Raw genomic sequence first — 20243 nt, 5'->3', positions numbered from 1 at the left:
AGTATGTACCAGGTACTTGTTAAGATAGGTGCCAGTCATACAAAGAAAAGAAGAAAAAAATCCTGCTGAAAGGAGCTCACAGTAGAATGGGGTAGACAACATCATTTTAACCATAACTTATTCATTTATTCCTCCCTTAACCTGCCCTCCCTCTAATTCCCCTCTCCCTTTCTCCCCTTTTGCCTACTCTTTACATGTTGATTGAAATATATTTATGTACTCAACTCTGTGTGATATGTATTCTTTCCTCCTTTGTCCTAATTTAAGTAAGAGGGAAGTTCAAGTGTCATCTGCTCTCCTCTTTCCTCCTTTATGCCTTCGGATTATGTGAGATGATTTTCTCTAATCTTTCTTTCCCTTCTCCCTCTCCCCCTCCCAATATATTTTTCTTCCCCTCTTTTGCCATTCTTCACTTAAGATCAAGACATAGGGGCAGCTAAGTGGTGCAGTGGGTAGAGCACCAGCTCTGAAGTCAAGAGGACCTGAGTTCAAATCGGGTCTCAGATACTTGACACTTAATAGCTGTGTGACCCTGGGCTAGTCACTTAACCCCATTGCCAACCCCCCCCCAAAAAAAATCAAGACATAATGAAATGAAACTACTCCCAGACGTATTCTTTGATTAGACTCCCTCTATGACCCCTGGTAACGATAAAATTCAGAAGGGACACATGTATCTCATCATACTTGAATGTAAGCAGTTAATCCCTGTTCGTTCATGTTTACCTTTTCATGTTTCTCTTAACTCCTATTTTTAAACTTCATAGTTTCTGTGCATCCCAAGTCTTTTGATCAGGAATCCTTAAAAGTTCTATATCAATTAAAAATACATTTTTGTCTCCTCCAAGACTATACTCAGTTTTGTTGGATAAGTTATCCTTGGCTATAAGCCCATATCCTTTGCCTTCTAAAATATTATGTTCTAAGCTCTCTGCTCCTTTATAAAATGGTGACTGCTAAATCATGTGTGATTCTTGCTGTGATTCATTGATATCGGAAGTTTTTCTTTCTGGCTGCTTGCAGTATTTTCTTCTTCTTCTTCTTCTTCTTTTCTTTTTGGTTAGGCAGTCAGGTTAAGTGACTTGCCCAGGGTCACACAGAGTATTTTTTCTTTAACTCTGGATTCTGATTATAACATTCCAGAGAGTTTTCATTTTGAGGTTTCTTTCAGGAGGTGACCAATGGTTTCTATTTTTGCTTTGCCCTCTGGTTCTAAAAGATATGGGAAGTTTTCAACATTTCTTGAAAATGATGTCATGGTTTTCAGGTAGTTCAGTGATTCTTAAATTTTTTTCATCTTGATCTGGTTTCCAGATCAACTGTTATTGCTATGAGATACCTTATATTTTCTTCTACTTTTTTAAGGTTTTTAAACTTTTAGTACTTGTTATCTCATAGAATCATTTACTTCTATATAGTTCATTTGCATTTTGGGGTAGTTTGTTGCTTCAGCCTGAGGTCTGCAACTGCTCCTTACCTCAATACTCTCCTTACTCTGACATGGCTGGACTTTCCTCCTCAGTCTGCCTCACATCTGTGAGCCAGAACTGGTTAGTGAGTGGCAAGGTTATCAGTTGGTACCTGTTCCCACACCCTACATGAATTTATGGTTTACCCATATGGGTCTTGGACCTCCTCTTGCCCTGGTGCAGAGCCCCTCGTTGTATTGGAGTGCTCAAGCCAGCCAGCCCCTGGCATGTTCCTGGACAGACTCTGTCAACAAACCTCTGTGTCTCCCTATGCTGACACGGGCTAGAAAAAAATCTCACTGTGACCTGGATTTGATCTGATATATCTTCTGGATCTCTTTGAAGGAGTTTAGTTTGGGGAGGGGAAACTGGCTATTCCTTTTTCCTCTACCATCTTGGCTCTTCTCAGCCCCTTCTGCTACATCTGACGATTGGCCAATAACTCTCCTTCTTGAAAAAAGTACTCTATATCTGATATTTTATTTCTTCTCTATCCAATATTTTGTCAACATTTTCCTGTCTAGCTCTTGTCTCCATAACTGCAGGATCCAAAGGCCTTTTTAAAAAAAAAATCAGCATTTATCCTATTAACTGTCTAAGAATCACAGAATCTCAGAATTGGAAGAGATCTTAGGGGCCATCTAGTTCAACCCTTAGGTGACTCAGAATCCTTTCTATAATATTCCCAACAAATGGTCATATATCCTCAGTTTGAAGACTCTCAGTAAGGAAGAACCCACTCCTTCCTCTCTTCTACTTTGGAACGGCTTATTAGGAAATTTCTCCTTAAATCAAGCCTAATTTCCCTTCTACCATATCCAGCTATCATTTTTTTCCCCCACCCTCTGGAACACAGCAAGTGCTGTCCCACAGAACAGCCTTTTGACATAATAAAAAACTGCTAACACGTCCTCCTAAATCACCTCTTCTCTAGCCTAAACATTCTCAGTTCTTTGAAAAGTTTCTATATAGCATGGCATGAGTCTAGTCCAGTCGCCATCCTGGTCGCACACTTCTGGAGGTCTTTGATTTGTTTGTCTAGGTGCTTCCTAAAACAGGTTACTCTGAACTGAGCATTGTGCTTCCAACGCGATCTGACAAGAGCAGTTTGTAGTGGAATTATTCCCTCCCTTTGTTCTGTATGCTGTGTCTCTCCATGCAACCTAAAATATTCTGTCTACCGAAATGTCAGTATAATCTCTGAGTCAGTTGTCTGTGTGCATCAATGGGTCGGAAGCAAGCTCAATTAACAAAAAATAAGATAAAAATGAGGAAAATATATGACCTTGTATGATTTAAGCAGGGCAGCTAAGTGGCACAGTGGATAGAATGCCAGGTCTGAAGTCAGGAAGACTCATCTTCCTAAGTTCAAATCTGGCCTCAGTTACTTACTAGCTGTATGACCCTGGGCAGGTCACTTAACCCTCTTTGCCTCAGTGTGCTCATCTGTCAAAGGAGCTGGAGAAGGAAACGGCAAACCACTCCAGTAGTGCTGCCAAGAAAACCCCAAATAGGATCACAAAGACGCAGCTGAAAAACGACTGAACAACAAGAAGCCATTTAAATAAATAATGATAAAAATGGGAAATATGCAACAGAAATGACATTAACACCAGCTCTAGTAATTTTATCAAGGAGTTTAACCGTTGTAAATTAATTGTCACAATAAGAAAGCACTTTAGCAAACATCTAGTGTATCATCATATACCTAGAGCTGGAAGGGACCTTAGAAGTTATCAAGTAGAACCACTTCATTTACAGATGTGGAAATTAGGCTCACAGAGATGAAATGACTTGCTCAGGGTAACACAGCTAATAAGTATCTGAGGCGAGATTCACCCTTGGGTCTTCCAGACTCTGGGTCCAAAGCTGTATTCACTGTTCGGCATAGCTGTCTCCTTTGGCTTACTTGCCAAACTGAGCAAGTCAGCTGCCAAAGGCAATGCTGGTTAGAATATTAGTTCATTTGTAAAATCTTGCAAAGAATTTCAGGATCGCACAAGAGCTTTTGATACCTCAAAAAGGAAAAAAAAATGTTTACAATCAGGAATAATTTGTTCAAGACTGATTATGATCACACATGGGAAGATGGATCTTTAATGGAACAGAGGACCTTCAGGCAATTTTATTGAAAAGACAAGTGCTAAGCAGAAACTTTGAAATGCAAACATGGGAGTTGAGAGGAACCTAGAAAGAAATGGATGGGCTAAATGATAATAAGAGCTTCTTTAATGATGAAGTGACAGCTAGATATGGAGCTGATAAGATATCGGAATTAAGAGTCAAAACCTTAGGTTAAATCCTGCCTCAGATACTTATTAGCTGTGTGACTCTGGGCAAGTCACTTAACCTTTCTCAGACTGTTTCCTTATAAGTAAAATAGTAAGGGCAACTGGGTGGTACAGTGGATAGAGCTCTGGCCTTGGAGTCAAGAGGACCTGAGTTGAAATCTGACCTTTGACACTTATTAGCTGTGCCACCCTGGGCAAGTCACTTAACCCCAATTGCAAAAAAAAAAAAATACCTACTTCGTAGGGTTATTGTGAGGATCAAATAAGATAACATATAAGGTGCTTTACAAACTTTTAAGAGCTATATAAATTCTAGCTATTATGATATTCTTCTAAAATAGCATTTTATTGCTATCTTTTGTTTTTACATTGACTAGATTTCCACCTGTATCCCCACCTCTCCCCCTGGAAAACCATAGCTTATAACATTTTTTTTTAAAGAAAAAGAGAAAGTGAAAAAGAAAATTGACAAAATCAATCAATATGTTGAGGGGGAAATCCTGATGAAGGGGAGGAAGGTAATAGTAGTGATACAAAAATTAATGGTGAGTGTCAATGTAACATTTCTACAAGTTTGCAAAATAGAACAAAAGGAGGTTCAGAAAGGATGCCAGGATAATTTTATATACTTAAACAAGCTATGCATAATGGAGAATTGCAGTCCTACGTACAATACTCTTTATGGTTCTTTTTTTAATGTGGAAATGCTTATATTTCTTGATGTTTGCCAAGTTCAGAGTAACAATTATTTTTTAAAAGTCATAAAAAAGATGATGAATTATTATGAGTAGTATCATCTCATAAAACAGAAAGAAGCCACAGAGGGCAAAACCAGTTTAGAGGAAGCTTGGCAAGATATCTAACAAAGCAAAAATCATTCCAGGAGGACAACAAATAGGAGAAAAATTGAAAATATTTTTTCAAAAAATTATCATAACAGTTTTCTTCTATTGAAGAAAAGGAAACCACAGCACTTGGTCCCTAATATCACAGTTCCAGATGTGCTTATAGAGGAGGTAGAATTGATACTAAGAAAAACAAACACAGGGAAAACAGATATTTTACAACAAGCATACAACGAGGAAATCCACACTGGAAGGGAGACAATTGTGAGGGCATTGAGTGACATATATACAGAGTATCTGGAAGAGGGGAAAATATCAAAAGACATGGAAAAAAATATTGAACCTTATTAGTACTGAAAAAGGCAACCAAGACAACAACCATAACTATTTACATATATATGTCTACTCTCTCAACTATAGAAAGTCTTTATGAGAGTCATGTATACATAAAATGAAGGCACCCTCAATGAGAGAAAAATTAGGTATTCATAAGCAATATTCAATAGGAACCACATCTTCACAATTAACTAAAAATTACAGATTATATAAGATCACATTGTATAATTTGTTGACTATTAAAAAGCATTTGATTCAGTAGAACATAATACCAGTTTACAACAAGGTGTTTCCCATTCATTCATCAAGATTCTTGAAAGATGTAACAACATTGTTTCTTCTTTCACAGCATGACTAATGTGGAAATATGTTATACATGATTACACATGTATAACCTACATCAGATTGCTTGCCATCTTGGTGAAGGGGGAGTGGAGGGGAGGGAGAGAGAAAAATTTGGAACTCAAAATCTTTCAAAAAATGAATGTTGAAAATTGGCTTTACATGTTATTGGAAAAAATAAAATACTATTCAATAAAAAAAGAAAAAATAACAGAAATAACTTAGTTTGATGACCCTTTCATCATAAACATCAGGCAAGGAATAAAAGAGATGTATGCTTGATGAAGGTCTTCCCCGTTGTGATGAAAGAGATCCAATGCAGAGTACAAGTTAAAGAGAGACTATATATAGTTGGTGATGTCCTCTGGATGCTTCTGTTTAGGAATTACATTATAATCATTGTATCAAATCCCAGGACATATCACCAAATTCCTTGAGAAGGCCATTTACAATCGACAACTCTACTTCCTCTCTTCTCACTCTTAACTCTGTACAATCTGCCTCCTGACCCCATTATTCAACTTGACAACCAGACTGGAACTGACCTCTAACCTGTGGGTAGCCAGAGCCAAACAAAGCAGGCTAGAGAAAAGAGAATCAGGAATCAAACAGAAGTTTAATTTCCAGTGAGGAATACAGGTTTGCAAATCAAAGTCCTCCTGAGAAAGGGAGCACGTGGCAGTGGTAGGGCTTTTAAGCATGAAAACCACAAAAAGGTGGGACCACAACACAGTCATTCTTAGGTCTTCAATAAACTGTTTCCATGTTTGGCATTTCTTAGGACCCTACAGGCATTCTTAGGTCCTTTGGGAGCAGTCTCTAAGTTACTAGAATCTTTGAGCCTTGTGATTGTCTCAAGTCTTGAAAGTTTTGTTGAGTCTTGTGATCATTCATCGGGGTACAGAACCAGAGTTAGTGTGGTGGGAACAGGACTGCAGTACCTGGTTTGGTTCACTTAGAAGTTACAAGCACAGGAATTGTTAGACTGTCAGGAGATGTGATTGATGACTTTCTGCTGTAGTGCATCAACTGTAGCTCCAGCTCTTAGCTAGTATCCCCTGGGAAACAGGGCTAAATAGTTAAAATCATAAATCCCAATTCTAGGGGTTTGCTGTGGCTGAGATCATCCAGAGGGGGAGTGCAAAGGATTGTTGTTATGCCAAGCTCAGGGCACAGCCTGCTTGCTGGGCCTTAGCTCTGGAAAACAGGGTGTCTCTTAATATCTTGACAAACTGAAACTGCTCTCTCCAAAGTCACCAATAATGTCTTAATTACCAAATCTAATGACCTTTTTTCAGTCCTCATCCTTCTTTACCTCTCTGTAGTATTCCATACTGGTAGTCACTCTTGTTCTCTTGGTGCTCCCCTTTGCTGGATCTTCATCCAGGTCATGCCCACTAATTGTGAGTGTCTTGGGCCCTCTTCTTTCTCTCTACCATTTTGCTTAATGGTCTCTTCAGCTCTCATGGTTTCAGTTATCATCTTTATGCTGATGATTTCCAGATCTACTTATCTACCAACCCTTAACTTCTCTCCTGACCTCTTCGGGATAATTCCCAGATTTGCTTATCTAGTCTTAACCTCTTTCCTAACTTCTACTCTTGTATCTCCAATTAAGATTTCAAACTGGATTTCTTATAGACATCTTACACTCAACATATCCAAAACTGAGTTCGTTATCTTTTCCCCCAAACCCTCCTCCCTTCCTAATTTTCTTATTATTGTAGAGGGTACTACTATCCTCCCAGTCACTCAGGCTTACAACCTAGATGTCATCCTCAACTCCTCCTTCTTCCCTACCCCCCATATCCAATCAATCTGTTGCCAAGTCTTGTGAATTCTACCTTGGAAATATCTCTCATAAACTCCCCTGTCTCTCTTCTGCCACTGCCACTACCAAGACCTTATGCTTCAACTATAACAGTAGTCTTCTGGTTGGTCTCCTTTCCTCAAGTCTCTTCTTATTCCAGTCCATCTTTCACTCAGATGTCAGATTGATCTTTCTAAAGCTTAGGTCTGGGGCAGCTAGGTGGTGTAGTAAATAGAGCTCTGGCCTTGGAGTCATGAGGACCTGAGTTCAAATCCAGCCTCAGACACTTAACACGTACTGTGTGACCCTGGGCAAGTCACTTAAACCTGATTGCCTCACCGAAAAGCAAATAATAAATAAATAAAAATTTAAAAGAAAAATAAAACTTAGGTCTGACCATGTCACACACAACACCCCTTACCACATCCATCCCCAACTCTAGGATCAAATATACAGTCCTTTGGTATTCAAAGCCCTTCATAACCTGCTCCCTCCCTCCCCATCTTCTCAACTTTCCAGTCTTCTTATACCTTTTTAAACCTTACACTCCCCCACGTAATCTGCAATCCAGTGACATTGGCCTCCTTGCTGTTCCTAGAAAACATTCCCTCTCCTGACGCCAGGTATTTTACTGGCTGTCCTCTATACCTGGAATGCTCTCTCTCCTCATTTCCACTTACTGGCTTCCCTTGTTCCTTTAAGTCCTAGCTAAAATCCCACTTTCTATAGAAAACCTTTCTTGATCCCCTTTAATACTAATGCCTTCCCTCTAAAATTACCTTCTATTTATTTTGTCTATATCTGGATCATACGTAACTGTTTGCATATTGTCCCATGGATCCCCCGACTCACTCTCCACTATTAGACTGTGAACTCCCTGAGAGCAGGGACTGTTGTTGTTGTTGTTGTTGTTTGCCTTTCTTTGTATCCCCAGTGCTTAGCACAGTGCCTGGTATATCGTAAGTACTTAATAAATGCTTGTTGACTGACACTTAAGTAACATTATAGAGCCTCCTAGAAAAGAACTATAAGTACTTAAAAGAATTTAGCTTGACCATTCTCAGAGGAAATACCAAGTTGATGAAGAATGTCTATTGCCCAGATTTTTTTTATATTTTTATTCATTTTGAACTTAAACACAAAAAGACAAAAAAAACCCATTTCTTTGTACACAGCACAAGATAAAAAGAAGATTCAATATAAAACCATGAATTTCCATTTCATAGTTTGCTTTTTTAAAACTATGTAATAAATGCTAGGCATTATTTTCAAAGCTACCCTGTTTTTCTGTGTTTCCTTCTAAGTTTCCTTTTGTTCTCTGCTGTGCACTTTTTATTTTTTTTCTCCCTTCTTTCCCACCCTGTCCCAGAGAAGGCAACTGTTAGACACAAATATGTGTATATTTGTAAAACTATATTAAACAGACTTCTATTTATCAGTTTTTTCTCTGGATATGAATAGAATCTTCCTTCATAGGTCCCTTGTAGTTGATTTGAGTATTTATAATACTTAAAATGACTTAGTCATTCAAAGTTGTTCTTAGAACAATATTACTCTTACTATATACTGTATTCTCTTGGTTCTGCTCATTTCACTCTTCGTTACTTTATGCAAGTCTTTCCATGTTTTTCTAAAATCAACAAACTCATAATTTCTTATAGAACAGTAGTATTCCATCACAATCATATACCAAACTTGTTTAGCCATTCCTCAATTAACGGGCATCCCCTCAATTTCCAATTCTTTGCCATGACAAAGAGAGCTGCTATAAATATTTTAGAACATGTAAGTTCTTTTCCTCTAATCACCTTGGGAAACAGATCTAATAGTGGTATTGCTGGGTCAAAGGGTATACATAGTTTTATAAATTTGGGCATAATTCCAGATTGCTCTCCAAAATGGTTGGATCAGTTCACAGTTCCACCAATGATGAATTAGTGTCCCAATTTTTCCACATCCCTTCAATATGTGTCACTTTCCCCTTCTGTCATTTTAGCCAATCTGATAAAAGTAAGATGATATCTCAAAGTTGTTTTAATTTGCATTTCTCTAATCAATAGTGACTTAGAGCATTTTTTTTATATGACTATATATATAGTTTTGATTTATTCATTGAAAAACCACTCTTTCATATATTTTTCTACTTTTTTGTGGGCTGGGCTACTCTTTCCCCTGGGGATATAACACTCTGTCTAGCCATTGCTGACCTGTGGCACTGCAGTAGAAATCTTACTGAAAGTTGCCTTGACTCATTAAGAACTATTTTGGAGAGTCCAGTCATTCAGTCCAACCAACTGTTCTGTCATCTAGCTCACATTTTTTCATCTTGTCCATAAGACTAGCATGGGTGCCTTTATCAAGTTTTTTTTTTCCTGAAACCTAAGTATATTATATCTTCAGCATTCCCCTAATCTACCAGTCTAGTCATTTTGGGGGCTTGGGTAGAGGGAGGCTTGTTTTACTTTGTCCAAAAAAAAAAAAAAGGGCAATGAGATTAGTCTCTGTTGGACTAGATCAGAAGTGTCAAACATGCTGCCCAAAGGCCAAATGTGGCCTGCAACACTCCCAACGACAGCTTGAACTAGATTAAAATGTAACTGGGAAATATTTAACAAATAAAAATGCAATAAAGCATAGATAATGTTAATATGTGTTTTTCTAGGTCAATATGAACCCACAGGGCTCCCTCTGTACAGTTTATTGGCCCTTAGTTTCCATTTGAGCCTGATACCCCTGGACTACATCATCTCCAAGGTCTTTTCCAGCTATAATTCCCACATTCTTATGAATTATGCACAGATAGAACATGTCATTCTTTTGCTCTAAACTGTTTAGGGGCACCCCTTGGACCACTAACTAAAGTTTTAGTCAACCTATCTTCCATCATCTGGTGCCACCCTCCATTTCTAGCTGCACCTCCTAACAAATGTCCTCCTTCCAATGAGAATTGGATGATTTGAATCCCAATGTGATATAATGGAAAGACTTAGTCTCATAAAACCTGAATCCCAGTACTGACTCTCCTGCTTACTACCTATGTCACTTTGGCAAAATTCCTTCACCTCTCTGGGCCTCAGTTTCCTCAATTATAAAATGTGAAGGTTAGACTAAGTTCCTTTCTTATTCTAGATATGTGTTCTCCATATACACACTGTGCTTTCCCACCACTTCCCTCAAGTCTAGAATGGCTTCTCCTGCCTTCTTGCTTGTTGAATTACCACTCCCTAATCTTTAAGGCTCATCCCAATTTCTTCCCAGTTCTCATATGGCACTTTGCTTTTAACTCTCCAAATCTTAAAGCATGATATAAATGTTATTACAATTATTAAGCCCTTATCCTTTGTTCTTTTATATTATAATTCTTTACATATATATCATATTGCCCTACTAGATTTTCAGCTCCATGAAGGTAGGAATCTTGTTATAGCTAACCTTACCATCTCTCATAGCACCAAGGATATTGCTTTTTGTTTGGTAGGTGTTTCATAAGATCATAGATTTAAAGATGGAAGGGAAGACCTATCATTGAGTTCAGCTTCCTCATTAAGTGACTTGTCAAAGTTTACTTAGGCAATAAATAGCAGAACCAGGTTTCAAACTTAGGTCCTCTGACTAAAAGTACAGTCCTCTTTCCACACTGTACCATGTTGACTCTATGTTTGTTGGACTGAACTGAGTCTTACATTCTTTGCCAAAACCAATGCTAATCAACCACAATCCAACCAAGCATGGGTTATTGGGTTTGATCTTCATTCAAAGCCCCCAGATTTGAATTATTTACATGCCAATAAGATCAGGAGAAAGAAAACACTTTTGTGCTATAAATGTTAACAAAAAAATCAAACAAATGAATAATGAGCAATTAATTTATATATGTAACAGGTATCCACAGTCTACATGTAGATAAATAGGTTGGGAATGCCCTACTCTACATCTCAGAGAGCATGGAGTTTTACCTTTGAGAGGACGATGAGAACAGTAGTGGCTAGGTAATCACCTCTTCATTCTACCATCATTAATAAGAGTATTAGGATTGGAATTATGTCTAGTAAATATGTAGTGTAGGGGTATGATTCTTTTATTGGATTTCAGTATAAATCTCCACAGAGTTGGAGAGTAACAGTTTAATCTCAACCAGATTGAGTTGGGCAAGCAGTAAAAGAGTAATAGAAAAAGTCATAAAGATTAAGTATCAATAGAATACACAAAAGTTTGGGGGCTCACTGACCCCAGAAAAAGATGAAATCTCATTTTGATCAGGGAGAAAGCAATCTTTACCAAAAAAAAGGTCTGTCTTAGCAGCTTCTGAAAATATAGGAAATGGAAACAAAGGTCATGCTTGAGAACCACCTCCTTCCCAGATGGTTATGACTCCAGGAGCCCCATCTATTGTTCAAAGTCCCTGCCTTCTTTCTTGACCATTTCTCCCTTTGGTCCTCCTCCATCACAAGTCTCTCCACCAATCAGGAGTTACATCTTCCTACACATATGCAGCGTCACAGGGCTATCCTTCAGGTGTCTACCATCTGATGATGGGGCTACATATATAGACATAGATGTATAAACATACATACACAGACACATAGGTGTAGAGATACATATATGTGCCTCTAGCCAAGGTCTATGTTGTGTTGGTTTTGCTGATCTCACTTTGAATGACTTCATATTTCCTTATATTTTTCGTAGACATAGGGACTGGATCTGTGATTCATTGTTATGGGGAACTCCTGAGTTGGTACATTCCCTCTACTAATGTAAGTGAGCACCTTTGCCACAAGTTATAGGTGTGAGGTTAAATGAGAATCGATGTCTTCCTGACTTTGAGACTATACCATGCAACAGTTTGTCATATTGTATTGTTCATATTTGTCCTTTTTTTTTACATTACAATGCTACTCTATAGTCAATTGAACCATCTTCTAGATGGATTGTTTCCTTTTTTTTTGTCATTACAGAGAAGCTATGAAGATTTTTTTTGAAGAGTGCTTTTTTCCATTTCATACTATCTTTAGGATAAAGTCCTATTAATGAGATCACTGAATCAAAGGGTATAGCTATTAATAGTAACTATTATTTGGTAGGCAGCTAGGTAGCACAGTGGATAGAGCACCAGATATGGAGTTAAGAAAGACCTGAGTTCCACTGCAACCTCAGACACCAGCTGTGTGACCCCGGACTAGTCACTAAACCCTGTTTGCCTCACTTTCCTCATCTATATAATGAGCTGGAGAAGGAAATGGCAAACTATTCCAGTATGTTTGCCAAGAATCCCCCAAATGGGGTCAAGAGGGGTCAAACACGACTGAAATGACTTAACAGCAATTATTTGGTAACTATTAATTGAGTTTACATAGTCTTCAGTACCACCAACAATGTAATAGAGAAACTTTTCTCCTAAAGTCTCCCTTTGTCCCCATCATTGTATTTTATTATTTTTTGGTTATTTTCTCCAGGTTAATAGGTTTATTCTTATGTCTTAAGGCTGTCGATTTATGTGATTATTGGATCATGTGGTTATTGACGTTGCTGCAGAAGTAGAAAAATTCTGTGAAGAACTCAACAAGAACCTCCAATTTAGATTAACATATAATTTGACCTTTGGTGACTCTAATGCAAAGGGGTGGGGCAAAGGGGAGGATGGCAAAAAACATGTTAGAAAATATGTTTCAATCTCAAGGTGTAAGAGCTGCCAAAGGCTTGTAGAGCACACAGAAGCTTCACATTTATACGTAGGATCGTAGTTGTACAGCTGGGAGGGAAGTTAGAGACCATCTAGTCCAATCCTGTATTTTACAGATGAAGAAACTGAGGCCTAAAGAGGTTTAGTAACCTGCCCAAGTCACATAGGAAGTAAGGTTCCCAGGGAGATTTGAGACCAGGGCCTCTAATTTTAGTGTCAATATTTATATTTCACTTCCTTTTTTGTTATCTATAATCACTTCTTTTCTTCAATCCAACCAATATGTATTAAGCATATCCTAAATACAAGACAGCTAGGTGCCACAGTGGATAGAGTGCTAGGCCTGGAGTCAGGAAGACCTGAGTTCAAACCTGGCCTCAGACACTTCCTAGCTGTGTGACCCTGGGCAAATCACTTAACCCTGTTTGCCTCAATTTCCTTATCTGTAAAACAAGCTGGAGAAGGAAATGACAAACTATTCCAGGATCTTTGCCAAGAAAACCCCAAATGGAGTCACAAAGAGTCAAACACAACTGTAACAATCCAACAACCACCATCACAACAAAGATACAAGGCAGAGAGGTGCCATAATGAATAGAGAGCTGACCTCTAATTCTTTAAGACCTGAGGTTCATGTCCAGGTTTTGACATATATTGGATGTGTGACCATGGGAAAATCACTTTTAACATCTTAGTGCTGCTTGGGCAACTCTCCAAAATAAAGTTTCAGAGCAAGTGCAGATTTGCATTGATAAAGGGAGATAAACTACATGGATAAAATTGTAGATCTGATGAAAGAAAAATATGCAACACACTGATGTAGGCACTGAAGTTACAAATCCTAGATTAATGATTCAATCAATAAGCATTTATTAAGCATCTCTTATTTTTCTAGACATACTATGTCCTGGGATGCAGAGATAAAAATTAGACAGTCCCTGCCCTCAAAGAGCCTTCGTTATATTGGAAGAAACAACATGTATAGATATTTTTAATCTTTTAGAATGTCATATGCCTTGTAACGACTGCTTAATTTGGTCATGAATACTTGCTGTGAGAAATGAATCAGAAGTTACTGGTCGTGGTCAGTATCAAATAATTTCACAAAACAAATTAAATTGATTATATTTTAACAGACAAGAAATGATTCATTACAGCCAAGAAGTCATTTGTGAATCACTTGCCTCTGGACAGTCACATCATTCACTTATTAGAACAAAGATAAAAATTAATACAATGTTAGAAGTAAGAATAGAAATGATAAAAAGATGGGTTGAAATAAAAAGATGGTTGATTTCGTCAGTGGAAGGAATAGCCACATCTATGAAATTACAGACTCATTTGAGTATTCATAACCTGTAGTCACTCTTTCAAAAATCATCTGTTTATAGCCTTTGACCATTTATCCATTCTAGACTTTGTATTACAGTTATAGAAATATATCTGTTTCTTTATAGATTCTAGATATCAGACTTTTATCTGATATATTTTCTGCAAGTGTTTCCCCTATTTTTGCTGGTTTTATTTTAAAAGTGTTATTTTGTTTTTTTAATTTTTTTTTTTTAGAAAATCAAATCTTGGAGATGGCGGAGTGAAAGCAGTGACTTGCTTGAGCTCTCCCCAAACCTCTCCAAATACTCATTAAAAAATGGCTCTAAACAAATTCTAAAGCAGCAGAACCCACAAAAGACAGAGTGAAACAAATTTCCAGCCCAAGACAACCTGGATGATTGATCAGAAAGGTATATTGCACTGGGCTGGGGGGGGAGTGCAGTGCAGTGTGGGCACGCAGGCTGCAGTGAACCTGGAGCAGGCCTCAGAGGACTGAATCTCAGGCAGCTGTGGCAATTTCCAGACTCCCCAATCCACCAATGCCAAAAACACCTTAGAAGGTCAATGTGAAAAGTCTGTTTCTGATGTGCAGAGAGAGGAACACGGGGTCTCAGTTCCATTCCCTAAGAGTGTGGCCCGGGGCGGGGGCAGTGGCTGCCTCCTGAGCTTCTGGCCCATAGACTGAGGGGGAATCGATTGGCTGATCAGAGGGGGATTGCAGGGATCTCTTTGCCAGTGCTGAGGCAGGAATCTCTTGCTTTGCCCGTGTTTGGATCTGGGTCACAGTTCTGGGCTGTGGTGCTGGGGTGAGGAGAAGTGCTGGCTTGGTGGAGCTTGTAGTGATTGTGGAGAGGAAAACCCTCCTCACAGTTACAGAACAGAAAGGAGTACTTGTGGTCACAGACCAGGAAAGGAGTAAACACCTAGCCCCTTATCATACCACCTTGGAAGAACTGAAAATTTACAGGTCCCTACAAGTATCTCTGAAAACAGCTGTACAAACCCCCCGAAGCTTGGGACAGTACATTCTCCACATTGGAAGCAGATTTGTACCTTAACAAAGAGTTTAAAACTCAAGTAATTGGCTGGGATCATGAGCAAGCAGTGCAAAAAGAGTCAGACTATATTATCTTACTTTGGTGACAAAGAAGATTAAAATATACAACCAGAAGAAGACAACAAAGTCAAAGCTCCTACATCCAAAGCCTCCAAGAAAAATATGAATCAGTCCCAGGCCTTGGAAGAGCTCAAAAGGGATTTTGAGAAGCAAGTAAGGGAAGTAGAGGAAAAACTGGGAAGAGAAATGAGAGTGATGCAAGAAAATCATGAAAAACAAGTCAACAGCTTGCTAAAGGAGACCCAAAAAAATACTGAAGAAAATAACACCTTAAAAAATAGCCTAACCCAAATGGCAAGAGAGGTCCAAAAAGCCAATGAGGAGAAGAATCCTAAAAAGAAAAATTGGCCAAATGGAAAAGGAAGTCCAAAAGATTACTGAGGAAAATACTTCCTTAAAAATTAGAATAGAGCAATTGGAAGCTAGTGACTTTATGAGAAATCAGGACACAGTAGAACAAATCCAAAAATTAGAAAACAATGTGAAATATCTTGTTGGAAAAATGACTGACCTGGAAAATAGGTCCAGGAGAGAGAATTTAAAAATTATTGGACTATCTGAAAGCCATGATCAAAAAAAGAGCCTAGACATCATCTTTCAAGAAATTATCAAGGAAAACTGCCCTGATATATTAGAACCAGAGGGCAAAATAGAAATGGAAAGAATCCACAGATCTCCTCCTGAAAGAGATCCCCAAAGGAAAACTCCTAGGAATATTATAGCCAAATTCCAGAGTTCCCAGGTCAAGGAGAAAATATTACAAGCTCTATGAGAAAGAAACAATTCAAGTACTGTGGAAACACAATCAGGATAACACAAGATTTAGCAGCTTCTACATTAAAGGACCACAGGGAATGGAATATAATATTCCAGAGGGCAAAGGAGATAGGATTACAACCAAGAATCACCTACCCAGCAAAACTGAGTATAATCCTTCAGGGGAAAAAATGGTAATTCAATGAAATAGAGGACTTTCAAGCATTCTTGATGAAAAGACCAGAGCTGAATAGAAAATTTGACTTTCAAATACAAGACTCAAGTGGAACATGAAGAGGTAAACAGGAAAGAGAAATCATAAGAGACTTATTAAGGTTGAACTGTTTACATTCCTGCATGGAAAAATGATATTTATAACTCATGAGACCTTTGTCAGTATTAGGGTAGTTGGAGGAAAAAATAATATGTATGTATATAGATAGATAGATGGATGGATGGATAGATAGATAGATAGATAGAGGGCACAGAGTGAGTTGAAGAATAAGGGGTCATATCTGGAGAATAAAATTAAGGGATGAGAGAGGATTATACTCGGAGAAGAAGAAAGGGAGAGGTAGAATGGGGTAAATTATCTCACAAAAAAAACCAGAAAAGTCTCTTACAGTGGAGGGGAAACGGGGGAAGGTGAGAGGGAATGAGTGAATCTTATTCTCATAGGATTTGGCTTAAGGAGGGAATAACATACACATTAAATTTGGTATGGAAATCTGTCTTACCCTAAAGGAAAATAGGGGGAGAAGGGGACAAGAGAGCAGGGGGATGATAGAGAGGAGGGCAGACTGGGAAAGGGGTAATCAGAAGTAAATACTTCTGAGAAGGGACAGGGTCAAAAGAAAAGAATAGAATAAATGGGAGGGCAGGATAGGATTAAGGGAAATAGAGTTAGTTTTTCACAACATGTCTACTATGGGAGTGTTTTGCATAACTGCATGTGCATAACCTATATTGAGTTGCTTGCCTTTTCAATGAGGATGGGTGGGGAGGGAGGAAGGGAGAAAAATTGAAACCTAAAATTTTAAAAACATGTTTTAAAAAAGCTTTCACATGCTACTGGGAAATAAGAAATACAGGATATGGGGTACAGAAGTCTATCCTGCTCTACAGGAAAATAGAAGGGGAAGGGGATAAGAGAAGGGGGGAGAGATAGAAGAGACGACAAACTAGGGGAAGGGATATTCAGAATGCATGCCATCTTGGGGTGGGGGGAGGGGGAGATGGGGCAAAAATTTGAAACTCAAAATCTTGTGGAAGTAAATGTTAAAAACTAAAAATAAATAAATTTATATTAAAAAAATAAAATAAGATACAAATGTAACACTTTAAAAAAAAGAAAATCAAATCTTTTATTTTGTCTCCAATAACTTCTTCCATTTGTTTGACTGATAAAAACATTCCTCCATAAAGCATGTGAGATAATTGAATTTTTCTTCCAGCTTAAAAAATTTAGGTAATTGATGTAGTTTAAATTTATTGTAGTATAAATACTGCAATAGCATTGTAGATCTAAAAATCACATTTATCATGGAATTATCTGGTTTTTCTAAGTTTTTTTAAAATTAAATACCAATTGATTCTTCCATTTCTCTTCTTTTCCGAGATGGACGTAGGTTGATTGTTGTCCTTCATTCTCAAAGAGGGTCAAAATGACATCACTAAGTTAGTCAAGAGGCTGATCAGACCAACACGAGGTTAGAATGTTCTATCACAGGTCGGGCACAAATAGTCCATATAAACATTTGGGGTGGATTCTCTAAATTTGTGCAGTTCACCTTTCTTTTGAGCTATTGCAATTCTACTTTGCTTATAGAGCACAGTATCTTTTTTGATGTGGGCATGCCATGCTGGGCAGTCCTTTGCCATTATCTCCCATGTCACACAATCAGTTCCAAAGTTCTTTAGAGAGACCTTGAGAGTGTCTTTGTATCACTTCTGACCACCCTATCAGTGCCTTCCTTGCCCGAATACTCTGTAAAATAGTCTTTCAGGCAAGCATATGCTTGGCCCTCAAACAGTGTGGCTGTTCCATCGGAGTTGTGCTCTCTCTGCAGTGGAGTTTGAATGGTTGGTAGTTTAGCTTCAGAAAGGACCTCAGTCTCTGGTACTTATCCTGCCAAGTGATCTTCAGAATCTTCCTAAGACAATTCAAATGGAAGTGATTCAGTTTCCTGGCATGGCATTGGTAGACTGTCCAGGTTTCGCAGGCATACAACAATGAGGTCAACACAATGTCTCTGTAGACCTTCAGTTTGGTAGATAGTCTAATACCTTTTTTCTCCCACACTTTCCTTCAGAGACTCCCAAACACTGACCTAGCTCTGGCAATGTGTACATCATCAACCTCATTATCGATGTGGACATCCCTGGAAAGTATACTGCCAAGGTAAGTGAATTTATCTACAGTATTCAAAACTTCTCCATTTGCTGTAACCTATGATTCCAGAGTTGAGTATAAGCTTTGGAATAAATAATCAAAAACAAAAGGAAGAAAGTACAAAAAAATGCTCCTCCTTACTAAACTAAATAATATAAAAAGTGATTTAAATTATAATTACATGAGTTGTAGATGTATGTTATTTGACAGTTTTTAAAGAAATAAAAACTATGTATTTTAGCTTTAACAAGGTGGTGAAGAAAGTTGTCCTGTATAATTTATGTGAATTTTGTACGTGTTTAATGTCTTCATTTATCTAGTTATAGCCAGTATGTGTGTTGTTCTTTTGCTTCTATTGTCTTTACTCTGCATCATTTCAAATAAGTCTTCCCATATCCTCTTGAATTCTTTAAATGTGTTTTTTATAGCACAAAAGTATCCCATGACATCCATTTGCTAAAATTTATTTTAAAATTCCCCAGTTGGGAATAAAGTTTGTTTCAATTTGTTACTGTTATTACAAAGAGTGCTACTAGGAATATTTTTGTATGGATGGGTCTTTCATTCCTGTCAATATTGTTCTTAGCATATAAATTTAATAGTGGGGCCTTTGTTTTTCATAACTTTTATCATATCAATACATACTATTTCCCCAAAAGAACAAACAATTCATGACTCTACTAGAAGTTGATTAGTATGTCAGTTTTTCCACAGCTGAGTCAACATTGATTTTTATTGTTTTTTATTATCTTTTCCCATTTGATGGATGCATCCTATATATCATCATAGCTATATTGTACTATACAATAAGTACCTTTCCTAGAAAGGACTCTGTTACTCACTTTTTTAGGAGGCCCTAGACATGAATCATACCTAAGCTTTGTTTTAAAGATTTCCCTGCAGTTACTTTGGGATGGGGGCAATGAGTCCAAGCAAGAAATTGCTGGCCACCCCTCTTTGGCGTTATGCCATCCCTAGATGAATCTGGGTTTATTCCAGGCCAGAGAAGGGCCCCTTGTGGGAGACAGGCACATACACATTTTGTATATGCCCATAAAGAACATGTCTGTCCTGGCTAGACTATTTCATTCTGGGCTTTATCCTCCATGTCTAGCATAGTGCTTGGCACATAGTAAGCATTTAATAAGTGCTTCCTGATTGATACTGCTGGAGCCCACAAAAAGCTAAGAAAACTCCTCACTTCTCACAGGGACCTTCACTGTCCTTCTAACTTGTTACACAACCTTTTGAGGTTGGCTTCAACCTGCCCAGAGACAGGCAAAGTCTAGATTGTTCCTTCACATGGTGACTGGACTTCATTACCCTTTAGATCTCTGTAGCATACATTTTTCTTCCTCCCTAGACTTTGCTCAGGCTGCTTCCCTCCTGGGAGTTGTTTGAGAGCCCTCAGCAATGGACTTTCTCCAGGTTAGCATGTGTCTTGGGGTGTCTATCACCAACTTCTCTCCCTTTAATTTTTGTTGGGAGGCGGAGCCAAGATGGCAGAGTGAAAGCAGTGACTTGCTTGAGCTCTCCTCCAAACCCCTGCAAATACTCATAAAAAATGGCTCTAAACAAATTCTGAAGCAGCAGAACCCACAAAAAGACAGAGTGAAACAAATTTCCAGCCCAAGACAACCTGGATGATTGATCAGAAAGGTGTATCGTGCCGGTCTGGGAGTGCAGCGTAGCGAGGCATAGGCGCACGGGCCACAGCGTGGGTGCGCAGGCTTCAGCGAACCTAGAGCAGGCCTCAGAGGACTGAATCTTGGGCAGCTGTGGAGGTTTCCAGGTTCCTCAATCCACCAATGCCAAAAACAACTTAGAAGGTCAGTGGGAAAAGTCTGTTTCTGCCAGTGCTGAGGAAGGAAGG

The 20243-nt window shown here is 38.4% G+C and overlaps 1 long non-coding RNA gene across 1 annotated transcript in view; it reads left to right on the top strand.

Moving 5' to 3' along the window:
• LOC144454526 (uncharacterized) overlaps positions 1-20243 on the top strand; it is a 34876-nt gene that overhangs the window by 1007 nt on the left and 13626 nt on the right. The window contains exon 2 of the long non-coding RNA XR_013482977.1: positions 18291-18379. This is a non-coding gene — a long non-coding RNA (uncharacterized LOC144454526). The remainder of the gene's footprint in view (positions 1-18290; positions 18380-20243) is intronic.

This window comes from Phascolarctos cinereus, unplaced genomic scaffold, assembly GCF_003287225.1.
Source record: "Phascolarctos cinereus isolate Bilbo 61053 unplaced genomic scaffold, phaCin_HiC Scaffold_726;HRSCAF=1367, whole genome shotgun sequence".
NCBI lineage: Eukaryota > Metazoa > Chordata > Mammalia > Diprotodontia > Phascolarctidae > Phascolarctos > Phascolarctos cinereus.
This window is presented reverse-complemented; position numbering and strand designations above follow the sequence as displayed.